Here is a 14,085-nt window from a genome sequence, read left to right on the forward strand (position 1 = left end):
AGGGATTGAAGGAAGAACAAAAATACAATATAGACTGACACCCTCTTTAAGGTCTTACTTTAGGGCTGGGCCAGAGGATATTGTGTTAGTGCCGGGGCAAGGGAAAATGGATACTTTTGTGATTAAAGACGTTGGAGTGGTACAGACGCTGGTAAGGAGGCCGAAGAAGGTTTTTCCCCCTTATTTGCAAATTCAACCTTGCACGAGAATACTCAAGCTGGCATGGGTGCTGATATGATATGTCAAGGTGATATGCTGCCTACTCCACGACAGGAGGAATTAGGTCAAGTAGCACAAGTCGTTAGTCCCCCCCAGATCTGAGGCATACCCCCTCTACGGAGGAAGTGATCCTCTCCATATCGGAGGATGTAAAGAAAGGGTTTGCAAGTTCGGAGTGTAATCAAGGCGAAATTCGAGAAGCTTGCGAGGTATTGGAAAAAAAATTCGATAACTTGATGGAGAGGATCCAGACTTTAGAGGAAACAGTGGGGGGGATAAAGGAGGAGTTGAAGCTCCACAAGGATGAAATCCGAGGCCTGAGTGAAAAAGAACAAGGCTTACAAGTTAGGATCGAGCATCTGGAAAACCACTCACGTAGGAACAACTTAAAATTGTTCAAAGTTCCGGAAGGAGCAGAAGGAGTAAATCTTAAGTCATACGTTGTCTCACTAATCAAATCGGTCTGTGAGCTGGAGGAAAGTAATGAAGAGATCGAAAGAGACATTCAGAGAGTCCACCGGGATCCCTTCACGAGGCGGCCCAATAGTACAAGACCAAGGAAAATTTTAGTTAATTTCTTAACTTATCATCTAAAAGAGAAAATTTTGACCAAGGCGTTACAACAGAAGGCATTAAAGATGGATAATGTGACTTTTGAGATCAAATCTGACTTATCTAAAATCACTATGAACAGGCAGTGGGAGCTGGGAAAAAGGCTTGATGAATTCAAAAAACTTGGAGCCACGGCTCAATTGAAATTCCCAGCTTTCCTACGAATAATGCATAATAACAAAATGTATAATAGAAGAGAGATAGATAAGGCAGATGAATTGTTAGATGCTATTAGGAAAGAACAGGCTGATCATGTGTAATATTTGCAATAAGTTTTAGAATTTTGGCCCCCCAGGTAGGCAGGGCACTCTAAAATCAGGCCCATGGTGGCTGACATAGTGGGGGGGTTCTCCTTGGGAGGGGTTAGGGAGGGGGGGAGCATGGGGGTGAGTTTTTGGGGATAAGGTCAGAAATTGTTTCTCGTTCACCTAGGCGGTGGGGTGGTGGGTTAATTTTAAATGACTAAAAACAGCATTGGCCAGGGGGAGGGCAAGTTTATGATAAAACTTCTCTCGTGGAATATTAATGGGTTGAGAACTAAGTCGAGACGAAACAGAATTCTTCAATATTTAAAGGACTCCCCAGCGCAAATTTTAATTTTGCAGGAAACTCATTTGGTGGAGGATGAGTGTAAAGAGTTATTTAGCACTCAAAAGTGGGTGCAAATGTGTTTTTGCACCTCCCATAATTTTCATACAAGGGGGGTAGCCATTTTAATTGAGCAAGGATTTCAAGCCAGACCAGAAATCTTCGAAATAAAGACAGACCAAGCTGGTCGGTGGATTATAGTAAAATTACAGGTGAATGAAATATCCTTAGTTCTGGCCGGCTATTACGGCCCAAACTGCGACGATAGCGGACCTTTAAAGAAAGTATTCTCTCAGCTTATTGGATTCTCAGATTCAGTTATTATGGCGGGTGACTTTAATGTGGTTTTGGACAATAGATTGGATAGGTCTGACTCTTGTAGGTCTTAGGGTACACCCAAAGCGCAATGTTTTTTAAAGAGAATGATGAAAGACCAAGGTCTGTGTGATATTTGGCGGAAGAAGAAAGGGGAGGCTAGAGCCTTCTCCTTTTTTAATAAGAAATATAGCCACGCGTCACGTATTGATTATTTCCTAGTAGATGGAAGGTTGTTGGAAAACATTGAAGAAGTCGAATATCTGCCGCCACATTTGTCGGATCATGCGGCAGTAGCTCTGCATTTGTCTGCTCCACAGAGAAGGCTGGTTAGAAGATGGACATTGGAGCGTGCACTATTATTAGATGAAGATGTCTTGCTGTATGTACGTAGGGAATCCGAGGCCTTCTTTAACATTAACATAGGGTCGGCACCATTATCAGTGGTTTGGGATTCTTTTAAGGCGGTAATACGAGGGGTACTCAAAAGTATAGCATGCTACAAATATAAAGTGTTTAGAGACAAAATAAGGGCTTTAGAGCAGGAGATGCTGTTAAAAACCGAAGTGTTGGTTGGTAGAGGGATTGGGTCACAGGAGGAGGAGACTGGAAGAGTGGAGTTGGCTGAGTTAAGATTGCAACTGGCTGATATTTTGCAGGCACGCATTGTGAAAAGATGGGAGGTCAGCAAATTAAGACACTTTGAATATGGGGAAAATTCAGGGAAGCTGTTAGCTTGGAAAGCCAAATCAGATCAGGTTAGGAGCCAGATTAAGGAAATAATGATCGAGGATACAGGTGAAAAACTGATATATAGGGAGGATATTGAACGTGGGTTTCAAGATTTTTATGTATCCCTGTATACGGAACATGTGGATGGGTAAGTAAAGCGGGTAGAAAACTGGCTAGCTCAAGATACCTTGCCACAGATTTCGCAACAAACTCGGGAATGGTTAAATGGCCCTATTACAGCTGAGGAGGTAAGGGCGGCCCTAGCGGGGGGCAAAGACGGGAAAGCTCCGGGCCCCGACGGTATCCCGGTGGAGGTGTATAAAGCCTTAGGGGACCTTATAAGCCCGATTTTGTTGGAATTATTCGGTAGAATCTTTTTTAATGAGATAGATATGCCTCTCTCTTGGAATGAAGCGGTTATCACGTTAATTTTGAAGCCGGGTAAAAACCCGACTATCCGTGCATCTTACAGACCTATCTCACTTTTGAATAGTGATTATAAGCTATTTTCTAAAATTATAGCGGATAGACTAAATAAAGTTGCAAATAACTTAATACACTCAGATCAGAAGGGCTTTTCAAAAGGTAGATACCTCCACGAGGTGAATTACGAATTGATTGGGGCAATAGACCTTGCGGTATCACTCGATTATTATTACAATTGATGCAGCTAAAGCCTTCGATCAAGTAAATTGGGACTATCTAAAGTTTCTGTTAAGGAAGGCTAATCTGGGAACTAATGTGTGTGGGGTAGTAAATCAAATCTATAAGGCCCCCACCGCCAGAATATTAGTGAATGGGAATCTTACCGGCCCAATTGTTATTGCAAGGGGGTACTAGACAGGGTTGCCCGTTATCCCCTGTACTGTTTAATTTGTATATGGAGCCTTTTGCAAGAAAGATTCGGCGAAACAGGGTGATTTCCCCTTTCCGTTGTCAGGGCTGGGAGAAAAAATTATCTCTGTACGCAGACGATCTTCTGCTTTTTACTGATAATCTTTCAACGGCATTCCCTGAGGCTATTAGGCTTGCGGAAGAATTTGGCAAGATTTCAGGGTATCAGGTGAATGTATAAAAACAGAGATAATGGCATGGAATATGGATTATAAATCAGTCCATTGTAAGAAGGAAATCAGATATTTGGGAATTTTGATACCTCAAAACATTGATCAACTAGTAGAGAGGAACCAGGTTAAATTACTGCTGGAATGTAAGGGCCTATTAAAAGGCTGGACCCATCTCCCTTTGTCTATTATAGGCAGGCTTAACTTGGTAAAAATGTCTATTCTCCCAAAATGGAATTTTTTGTTTTCAAATTCTCCACTCCCTATGCAGAAAAAATATATAGAAAAAATGCAGTGCCTAATAAGCGATTTTATTTGGAACTCTAACGGGGTTAGAATTTCAAGGAGAAAGTTGAGGCGGCGTAAGCAAAAGGGAGGTTTGGCATTACCGGATTTGCAAAATTATGCTTGGGCTTTTCTTTTAAAAAACTTTAGAGTTTTTTCCACATCGGACTCTACAACAGTTGGTCTAATGTTCAAAACAATGGCTTCTAATATTAAGGGTGCGTCAACAAACTTTATTTTTAAATTTGGGGACCCCAAATTCTACAAGAAGATAAGGCTGAAAATTATGCAGGGCCTAGCGGAATGTTGGTATCGGATCAGACGATTAGTAAAACTAACCTATTATAACTCCAATGCACCTATTTGGGATTCCCCGGGTACTCCAGAATGTTTTCAAGACATATTAGCGCTACCGTTAAAACAGGCGGGAGTAGAGCACTGGGGAGAGTTGTTTTTTGAAGGAGACCTGCTTTCATTGGAAGAATTAGTGTTACTAACGAGAGGAGCCTTGTCTAGGTGGAAATATTTGCAAGTTAGAGAATGGGCCAAAGGGATTAAGGAAGGTGTGGGTAAGAACAACCCTTTGGATGTGATTATCCCGTGCCCTTTAATAGGCCCCCACAAAGTGTCAGCTTGGTACTGGGGGATCCTGGAAGGGGTAGATGGCGATTTTGACCTTCCTGCAAAACTGTGGGGAGATTGTTTTTCGGAAGAACTGCTTGAAAGGTGGTGGAAGGAGTCATTAGCACTGCTCCATGGCACAGTGAAACCCGCTGTGCTAAAGAAAAAACATTATTACACGCTACACAGAGCTTACATTTCCCCAGATAAATTATCTAAAGTGAAAGGAGGCCAGGGAGTGAACTGTTCAAAATGTGGGGTGGCTCAAGCTACAGATATTCATATGTTTTGGGAATGCTTGGATGTCCGACACTTTTGGGAAGAAGTATGTGGAGCAATTTCGAGTATTCTGAAACAGAAAATAGAGGCCTCCTTAAGGTTGATAATTTTCGGGCAAGCCCAGGATTGGTTGGGACGGCCTGTTACGGTTAGAGAGAAAAAGTTAGTATTCTATGCAATAGTGTTGGGGAGACGAGAAATATGCAGGAAATGGATGTCGACGGCTCCGCCAGGATATGCAGAATGGCTTAGAGATATATTAAGTATAGCAGATTTGGATCAAGCTATAGGGCGAAAAGATAAGGTGCGAGGGGATTTCTGGGCACCATTTTTGGATTGGAAAATAGATCACTGAGGGTTGTAACTTTATTTTTATTTTTATTGTTTGTTGAAATTGATATGGTTTTGTGTCATTGGTCCGATGATTACATACTCTACTCTGAAATCCTTGGGGACTTAAGATAGTCTAAGGATTGGTCGAGAAGAGAGGGTAACCCCTGGCCGAAAGTAACTTCCCATGTGTCGGCTGACAAGCAAAGGGAGCTCTATGCACTGCCTAGGGTGAAAAAGAAAAAAAAAAAAAAAACACTCATACTCTTGCAGCTGCTGGGGCATGTGTGGCAGCCCAGAACACAACTGTCAGTAAAACTAACAATTATGAAAGACCTTTGGTTGGCCTGAGACATTTTTGTGAATCACTGGTGATTGTCACCTTATCTTGCAGTACACCTCAGTGCTACTGGTCAAATGAAATAGGGAATACAAACCATTAATATCATACTTTAAAAGAACTAGGGTGAGCTTAAAAATAATAATTGTGGCATATGATCCTTAAGCACCATGCTCCGAGGGTAAACATAGTAGCTCACCCCACTTTAATGGACGCAGAGATCCTTTTCCCTTGTAGAAGGGGGCATCACCAAACATGGGGGCTCATTTACAAGCCCCGTGGCACAGAGGGGTGCAGCAAGTGTCTTGCTGTGCCGCCCTGCACCACTGGGAAAGGGCAGAAATGTGTTGTATCTTGAAGATGATGAGCAGTTCTGTCCTCTCCCCCTGCTAAGCCCTATGGGCACACTGCGCCACTGGAGTATTATTTTTTTATGCAGTGTGCCATCCCATATTTACAAGGCCACTCAAAGCCACCTTGCGTGGCTTTTCATGACCTTGTAAATATGATCCCCTTTCACTCATAAAACTGCATGAAAAAGGTGTTCCATGGGTGTTGCTGTGGGTGTTCCCATGTAACACCCATAGAACGCTAAAGACTTTGGGGCAATTGAGATTTGGAAGTCTGGGAGTGCGTCAGATTCCTACTTCACCTCAGAGGTGGCGTAGAAGTGACACAACAGGGAGAAATATCTTTATTTCTCCCCAGTTTTCCCTCTTTCTATGTGTGTTGCATTCTGCAGCACTCATAGCAAGAGGAAAACACCTCTTGTGATTTTTTGTTTGCAGGAAGGTGTCCCTTCCTGCACCAAAACAATCAACCACATAATGTAGGTATCCTTGCACCATGGTGCAAGGGTGCCTGCATTGCCGATAGGCAGCAATTTGTGCTCCAGCGCAGAGGGAGAGGACAGAAATGTGCTGTATCTTGTAGATATGGTGCATTTTTTACCCTTCCCGGTGGCGCAGGGCGGCGCAGCAAGAAACTTGCTGCACCACCAGGATTGAAAATAAGCCCCCATGTCTCACGTTCTGTGCATACTGATGGAAGCATTTCAGAAAGCATCTTTTCTCTGCCTCAACAAATCCATCACTGGAGGCCTAATTCAACATGTCATCTTTTTCTAGCGATTAAAAAGATTACCCGGGAATTATGATTCTCCTCCTTTCCTGATGTCCCACCTTTGGGCTTTTCCAAAAACTACACTCACATAGCCAGGGACTCACTTAGGGTACGGACATATTATTTACATATGAATGCATTGTTATGTTTGCAAGGAAAATTAGTCATAATGATTAATGGTTAGAATCATTTTACAGCGTGTAAAGTTGAATCTTCATGTGTGCTGCATTTATGTTTAAAGTTTGAACGGTTAATGATCTGAGAATGCTCTCTTTCAAGATGTGAAAAAACAATTAAAACGATTGTATGAACAGAAACGTCCCCAAGGGCCTTGAGAAACGAATATTGAGTGCTGTACCTGTTGGAACCTAAATTTTAGTAATGCTTTTAGTGTACCAGGATTCAGCGTTAGGTAATAATTATATTCAAGCTTAAAAGCCATTTAAAAGCCTAACATAGGGAAAAACTGCACTGACACCTATTTTAAAAGTGTACACCTTTATATTGTTTATATTTTATGACAGACTTTGTTCCTACCAGAACTGGAAAAGTGCTAACATGATTTAAAACAATTCTGAAATATACTTTACTCATTAGAGGAAACTATTATTATTTATAATGATTGATGAGTGATCAGTTTAAAGTTATATGTGTGCAGAAAAATACAATTGATTTATACTTTTTGACGAAAACCTGCGTCAAAGCGTTTACCGCCGACTATCACCATTCCTGGATGCCAGCCAAGCATCATATTTAAGGGATGATACTAGCCGGTGGTAAGACCCCAGTTAGCACCAACATAAATGATGCTAACCTGGTGGGGGAGGCGTAGGGGAAACAGGAGGCTGTGCGTCGAAGAATGGTGTTAGTCAGGTTAGAGTCAGAAAAAATTAGGCTAACCTGACTAGTGTAATTTTTTGATGCAAAACCCCCATGAACATGACTCCTGCCTTAGTAAAGACAGGAGTCATGCCCCCCTGCCCAATTGCCATGCCAGGGGACGTATGTCCCCTGGGCATGGCCATTGGGCACAGTGCCATGTAGGGGTGCCCAAGTTAGGCCCCCCTATAGAACTTGTAAAAAACATTTTTCAACTTACCTGGACTTATCCATAGGTGTCCTCCAGGTGTGGGTGGTAGTGGCTGTGGGTGTCCTTGGGGGCAGGGAAGGGCACCTGTGGACTGCTTCCATGGTCTCTGACCATGGAAATGAGCCAACAGGTCTCCTAACGTCTGCCCTGACCCAGGTGTTAAATAATGGCACTAAACAGGCGTAGCATAATTATTTAAGGCCCTCCTCCTCCCGTGCGTGACTTTTGCACAGGAGGATAAATAAGACGCAAAGGCCTTAGAGTTATGTTTTACCCGGTAACGTCTACCTTGCATCTCATTGATGCAAGTTAGGTTTTCATGGTAACAAAATGACGTTAACTCCAATATTTTGATGCTAGATGGGTCTAGCATCAAAATATAAATATGGAGTTAAGTTTGCACCGGATTTGCGTAAAAGAAATGACGCAAATCCGGCACAAACAGAGTATAAATATGCCCCTAAATGTAGTGCCTGAACGAAGGTTGCAATTATTAATTAAATGCTTTTGCCCATTCTGATGATACATTATTAATGCTGAATTCATAAGTTTGCATATCATGTGTGTTTTATTAATGATAATATTAATGCATTGTATTTTTCAAGTTAGCATAACTGGGCCTGAAGTCTTCATATTTGCAGCAGCATAAAATGTTACATAATTTCTTTCTCTGTAACTTAAATCTTTCCACTAGGTCGTTTCACATGATTTGTAAACAGTCCTATCATATTATGTGTAAGTTTTACACTGACCTGTCCTTGAATGTTTCAACATTAGAATAGTATGACTGAAAGGAGAGTAGTACTATTGTTTAACAAACTGTTCCTATGAGAAAGGAGAAAACTGTCTTGGGCCATGGGAAGGAATACGGATTGTACTGAGTAATGTACAAATTGTTAAAGTATTGGAGTCACACAGAAAGGCGTAATGACTTCACACCAACCCTGGGAGAGTTTCCTGATGTTTCAAATTCAACTTGTGCTTTAATTTTTATTGAATATTGCCCCTTTTCTGTAAAATGGACTCATTAACTGGAACAGTCAAACTTATTTGAGTAATTCCGAGTAAGGGAAGGACTTGTAAGTTTCAGTGGCAGTCCCCTCTTAAATCTTGTTCTGAACTTGTCCCCTTGAATGTTCCTGATTTCCACGAGCAGCCCGTGTTCTGCACTTTCCCTATGATGGTGCTTCTAAAGGACTTTGCTGATGATCTACATGCTTTGAAACTTTCATTAATTAGAGTTTTCTTCCCTGGCCACATACATCATGGTGTTTAAAACAGTTGTCAGGGTTTGAGTTGATTGTGAATGGTTACCACACTCTCCACTGAGCAAGAGATTCATCAACCTGAGTGAGGAAGGAACTGAAGCGTTTGTCAAATCCTGCGAAGGGTGAGGAAACTGTGTTAACAGAAGCTAGTAGCAGAGGACGATTCAGTCCTATGAAGAGGGAAACCCTTTATTTGATGAGTGTTAAGGATGACAAATTTGGTAGTAGAGTTGTGCTGTGATTAATTTGAGAGGTTGATGAAGTCTCAACGTTGTGTTGCAAGTGTAAAGTGAATGTGTAAGTAGGGATTTGTGCTTGCAGTGCTATTTGTTGCTATAAATTGCGGTGAAGTGTGATGTTGTGAGGTGTTTGTGGAGTCATCCTACTTGAAGTGATTGTGGTACTTTGTGCTGAAAATGTCCATGGTGGTTATTCCTGTTGGTGGGTCCATTGTGGCCTAAGACTCTGGAGTAATGCACAAGTGTATGGAGAAACGTAGGCCCATATTTATACTTTTTTAGAGCTGCCTTTGCGTCATTTTTTTACGCAAAAGTGGTGCAAACTTACAAAATACAATTGTATTTTGTAAGTTTTCTCCAATCTTGCGTCAAAAAGAGGCACAAATGCGGTGCTAAAAAAGCATAAATACGGGCCTTGGTTAATTTATTGTCTGCAGTGAGGTATTGGGCATGAGACGCTAGTGACAATACCAGTAGTTTTCCTTGAGTGAGTGTGAGTTGTTGAATAGCATTAGCAGAATCCTGAGTCCACGTGGAGGATCCATATTAACCACAGTGAGATTTGCTGGTCAAGTCTTACTTGTGTAAGTGCTAAAGCCACAGTCAGATGTGTAAGCCGAACAACTTTCAAAACGTTTTAGTCCTACCTGTGGTTAGTGTAGGACGCTGGCCTGGCTTACAGTGAGTACCTGATGGTAGTTACACCTTGTGCCAGGTCCAGTTATCCCTTATTAGAGATTTCTCTTTACCTCATACTTCCTCTAGACCTTCAACGCACCACCAGGGATTTTTTATCCTCACTACATGATTGGACAATGTATTCTGTGTGCTGTGGCCAATTTGTTCTGCTTTATTTTAGTGACAATGTGCCAAAAAATACCTCAGAGGATATACTCCCTTAGGGTGTAAGTAAAATACACAAAATATACACACAAACCAAAATCAGGTAAGTAAACAATTAGAAAAATAGTGCAAACACTGTAGAATACAATAGGATGCAACAGGCCTAGGGGCAACACAAACCATATACTAAGAAAGTGGAATGCGAACCACTTAGGGACCCCAGGTCTAGTGTAATGTGTAGAGGGTCGCTGGGAGTGTAAGAAAACACTAAGGGTGTCCACGATACCCCAACCCAAGACCCTGAAAAGTAGGAGTAAAGTGACCCTACTTCCCCAGAAACACACTAAAGTCGTGATAGGAGATTCTGCAAAGACCACAACTGACTGCAAAGCACTGAATATGGATTCCTGGACATGAGGACCTGTAAAGGAAGGGGACCAAGTCCAAGAGTCACGAAAGTGTCCAGGGGGCCAGGAACCCACTAAACCCTGTATGAAGGTGCAAAATGGCTGCCTCCGGGTGGAAGAATCTGAAGATTCTTCAACAACAGAATATGCCAGGAACTTCTCCTTTGCACAGAAGATGTCCCACGGAGTGCTGGCGGACACAGAGTTGTTTCTTTGGAGAAAGACTGCAAACAAGCCTTGCTAGCTGCAAAGGTTGCAGTTGAAGAAAAGGGGTGCTACCCGGGCCCAGGAAGGACCAGAAGGTCACCACTTGGAAGAGGAGAGAGGGGCCCCTCAGCAACACACAAAGCCTGTGCACAAGAAGGCAGCACCCACAGAAGTACTTGAACACGGGTTCAAGAAAACTGAGCATGGCGGTCATCTCAACACTACAAAAGAGGGTCCCACGAAGCCGGTGGTCAACTCAGTGAGTTGAGCAATGCAGGACGGAATGCTAGGGACCTGGACTAGGCTGTGCATGAAGGATTCCATGCAAAAGTGCACAGAAGCCCTTGCAGCTGCAGTTCACACAGTACATAGGATTAATGCCTGGTGAGGAGAGGCAAGGACTTACCTTCTCCAAATTTGGACAGATGGACCACTAAACTGTCGGGGTCACGCTTGTGATGATGAGAGGGGAAACAGAGGACCGGTGAAGCTGAAGTTTGGTGCCTGCGTTAGCAGGGGGAAGATTCCATCGACCCACAGGAGGTTTCTTCTTGGCTTCCAGTGCAGGGTGAAGGCAGACTGCCCCCAGAGCATGCACCACCAGGAAGCAGTCGAGAAAGCTGGCAGGATTAGGCACTACAATGTCGCTGATAGTCTTCTTGCTACTTTATTGCAGTTTTGCAGGGGTCCTGGAGCAGTCAGCATTCGATGCTTGGCAGAAGTCGAAGAGGGAGATGCAGAGGAACTCTGGTGAATTCTTGCAAGTCGTTATTTGAGGAAAACCCCACAGGAGAGACCCTAAATAGCCCTCAGAGAAGGATTGGCCACCTAGTCAAGTAAGCACCTATCAGGAGGGGTCTCTGACTTCACCTGCTGGCAGTGGCCACTCAGAGGCCTCTATTGTGCCCTCACACCTCTGGTTTCAAGATGGCAGAGGTCTGGCACCCACTGGAGGAGCTCTGGGCATCACCCCTGGGGTGGTGATGGACAGGGGAGTAGTCACTCTCCTTTCCTTTGTCCAGTTTCACGCCAGAGCTGGGGCTGGGGGTTCCCTGAACCGACGTAGACTGGCTTATGCAAGGAGGGAACCATCTGTGCCCTTCAAAGCATTTCCAGAGGCTGGGGAGGCTACTCCTCCCCAGCCCTTAACACCTATTTCCAAAGGGAGAGGGTGTAACACCCTCTCTCAGAGGAAGTTCTTTGTTCTGCCTTCCTGTGATTGGGCTGCCCAGACCTCAGGAGGGCAGAAGCCTGTCTGTGGGTTGGCAGCAGTGGTAGCTGCAGAGAAAACCCCAGTGAGCTAGTTTGGCAGTACCCGGGGTCCATGGTGGAGCCCCGGGGATGCATGTGAGTGGCACCCCAATAACAGATTTGGCAGTGGCGACAATTCCATGATCTTAGACATGTTACATGGCCATATTCGGAGTTACCATTGTGAAGCTACATATACGTATTGACCTATATGTAGTGCACACGTGTAATGGTGACCCGCACTCACAAAGTCCGGGGAAATTGCCCTGAACTATGTGAGGGCACCCCGGCTAGTGCCAGGGTCCCCTCACACTTAGTAACTTTGCACATAACCTTCACGAAGTGAGGGTTAGACATATAGATGACTTATAAGTTACTTAAGTGCAGTGTAAAATGGCTGTGAAATAATGTGGATGTTATTTCACTCAGGCTGCAGTGGCAGTCCTGTGTAAGATTTGTCTGAGCTCCCAATGGGTGGCAAAAGAAATGCTGCAGCCCATAGGGATCTCCTGGAACACCAATACCCTGGGTACCTAGGTACCATATACTACTGAATTATAAGGGTGTTCCAGTGTACCAATTAGAATTGGTGAAAATGGTCACTAGCCTATAGTAACAATTTTAAAGGCAGAGAGAGCATAAGCACTGAGGTTCTGATTAGCAGAGCCTCAGTGACACAGTTAGTCACTACACAGGGACACACATTCAGGACACAAACTATGAGCACTGGGGTCCTGGCTAGCAAGATCCCAGTGAGACAGGCAAAAACAAACTGACATACAAGTAAAACTGGGGGTGACATGCCAGGCAAGATGGTACTTTGCCACAGTGAGCAGACAGGGTTTTGGTTTTTTATACTGCTCACAATATTTTGCACTTAGTGTGTGTGTGAATTGTGTCAGAGACAGTTTCGAAGCGATTCGCAGCTGCTGAGTGAATTGAGTGTGATGTAATTTGTGCTGCGCTAATTAGTGAGAACCTGCACACTTATACTGCATTGCAATGGTTGAGAACAGCTTGCAAAAAAAATTGTGGGATTGAATTTACTTCCTGGTTTTGATAAAATTTGTATTATTGATTGAAATTAGTTTAAAAAATGAAAATTTTCAAAACAACAAGAAGTGTGTGTGAGGGAATTTCTTTATTCCAGTTACGGAAGGGTGAGCACACAGCACCCGAAGGCACACCAGAACATGAAGGGGCAGAGGCAAGAGGAGTTTCAGCATGCATTTGGGTTTAGAAGTCGTGTATGGTCACATAGAAAGAGGGCTCATTGGCTTTTGCATGCTACAGAACCTTTCATTTAAGAATTTTAGAAATTTTGAGGAGAGTATTGTGTGAATTAAAGCCTTCTCCAAGACCCACACAGTTTGAAGCTCTTGGTATTTGGGAACTTGGTGTGCAAAAAGAAACAGAAAAATCTCAGAACAGAATGAGGAGAGCAGAGAAGACATTAGAAGAAGCAAAATGGGATGAGGAACAGAAAATGTGGAGAAAAGAAACATTAGATGGGGTGGGAATGTTTTTAGATAATACAGAAGAAGGGGATGATAGTACAAACCAAAAGTGGAAAAAGAAGCAGACAAGGCAAGACAGAGCAGACAGCAGACAAGAATAAAAGGACAGCTACACATGACAGTGACTCAAAAGATGAGTTTATAAATCAGCTTTTAATGAGTCGTCCCCCACCATTTCATTCAGTTGAGAGAGAAGTTCAGAACTTAGCCCCAAGTGTGCCCACAGCTCCAGTTTCACAGAGTACAGTTCAGGTAGCCGCGATTACATCTGTCAGTTTAGTAATGCAGGTACCCGCAATTTATTCAGCAGCTCCTGTTATTAGTACAGCACAGCAAATTATGAGCCCAGTTGTGAATCAGGTAATGGCAAGTATAAAAATGATTCAGATGGAATCAACGCCTAAAGTGACAGAGCCCATGCAAACTTTTAATCAGAGGCAGACAATGCCCATGTGTTCTCCAGTACAGACAACACCAAATATAACCCTCAATTAATCGGGACAGACTTTCAATACAGTATTAACAGGTCAAAGTACAGGGGTCATAATTCCACAAAATCAGACAAATTTTATAGGACCCAAAGTATTGACAGTCCCCATAACCATAGGTTTAGTTGTCCCACTGTATGCTCCTCCAAATACTGGGAGTAGCCTCCAAACTCCAAATCCTGTGACTGCAGGGATTTCACTGTGTCATACACAGAGGTCAGTATATTCAACTAATTTGGAAGTGGATAGACTAGCTATGTAGGTTCCA

The sequence above is a fragment of the Pleurodeles waltl genome, chromosome 6, assembly GCF_031143425.1.
Source record: "Pleurodeles waltl isolate 20211129_DDA chromosome 6, aPleWal1.hap1.20221129, whole genome shotgun sequence".
Taxonomy (NCBI): Eukaryota; Metazoa; Chordata; class Amphibia; order Caudata; family Salamandridae; genus Pleurodeles; species Pleurodeles waltl.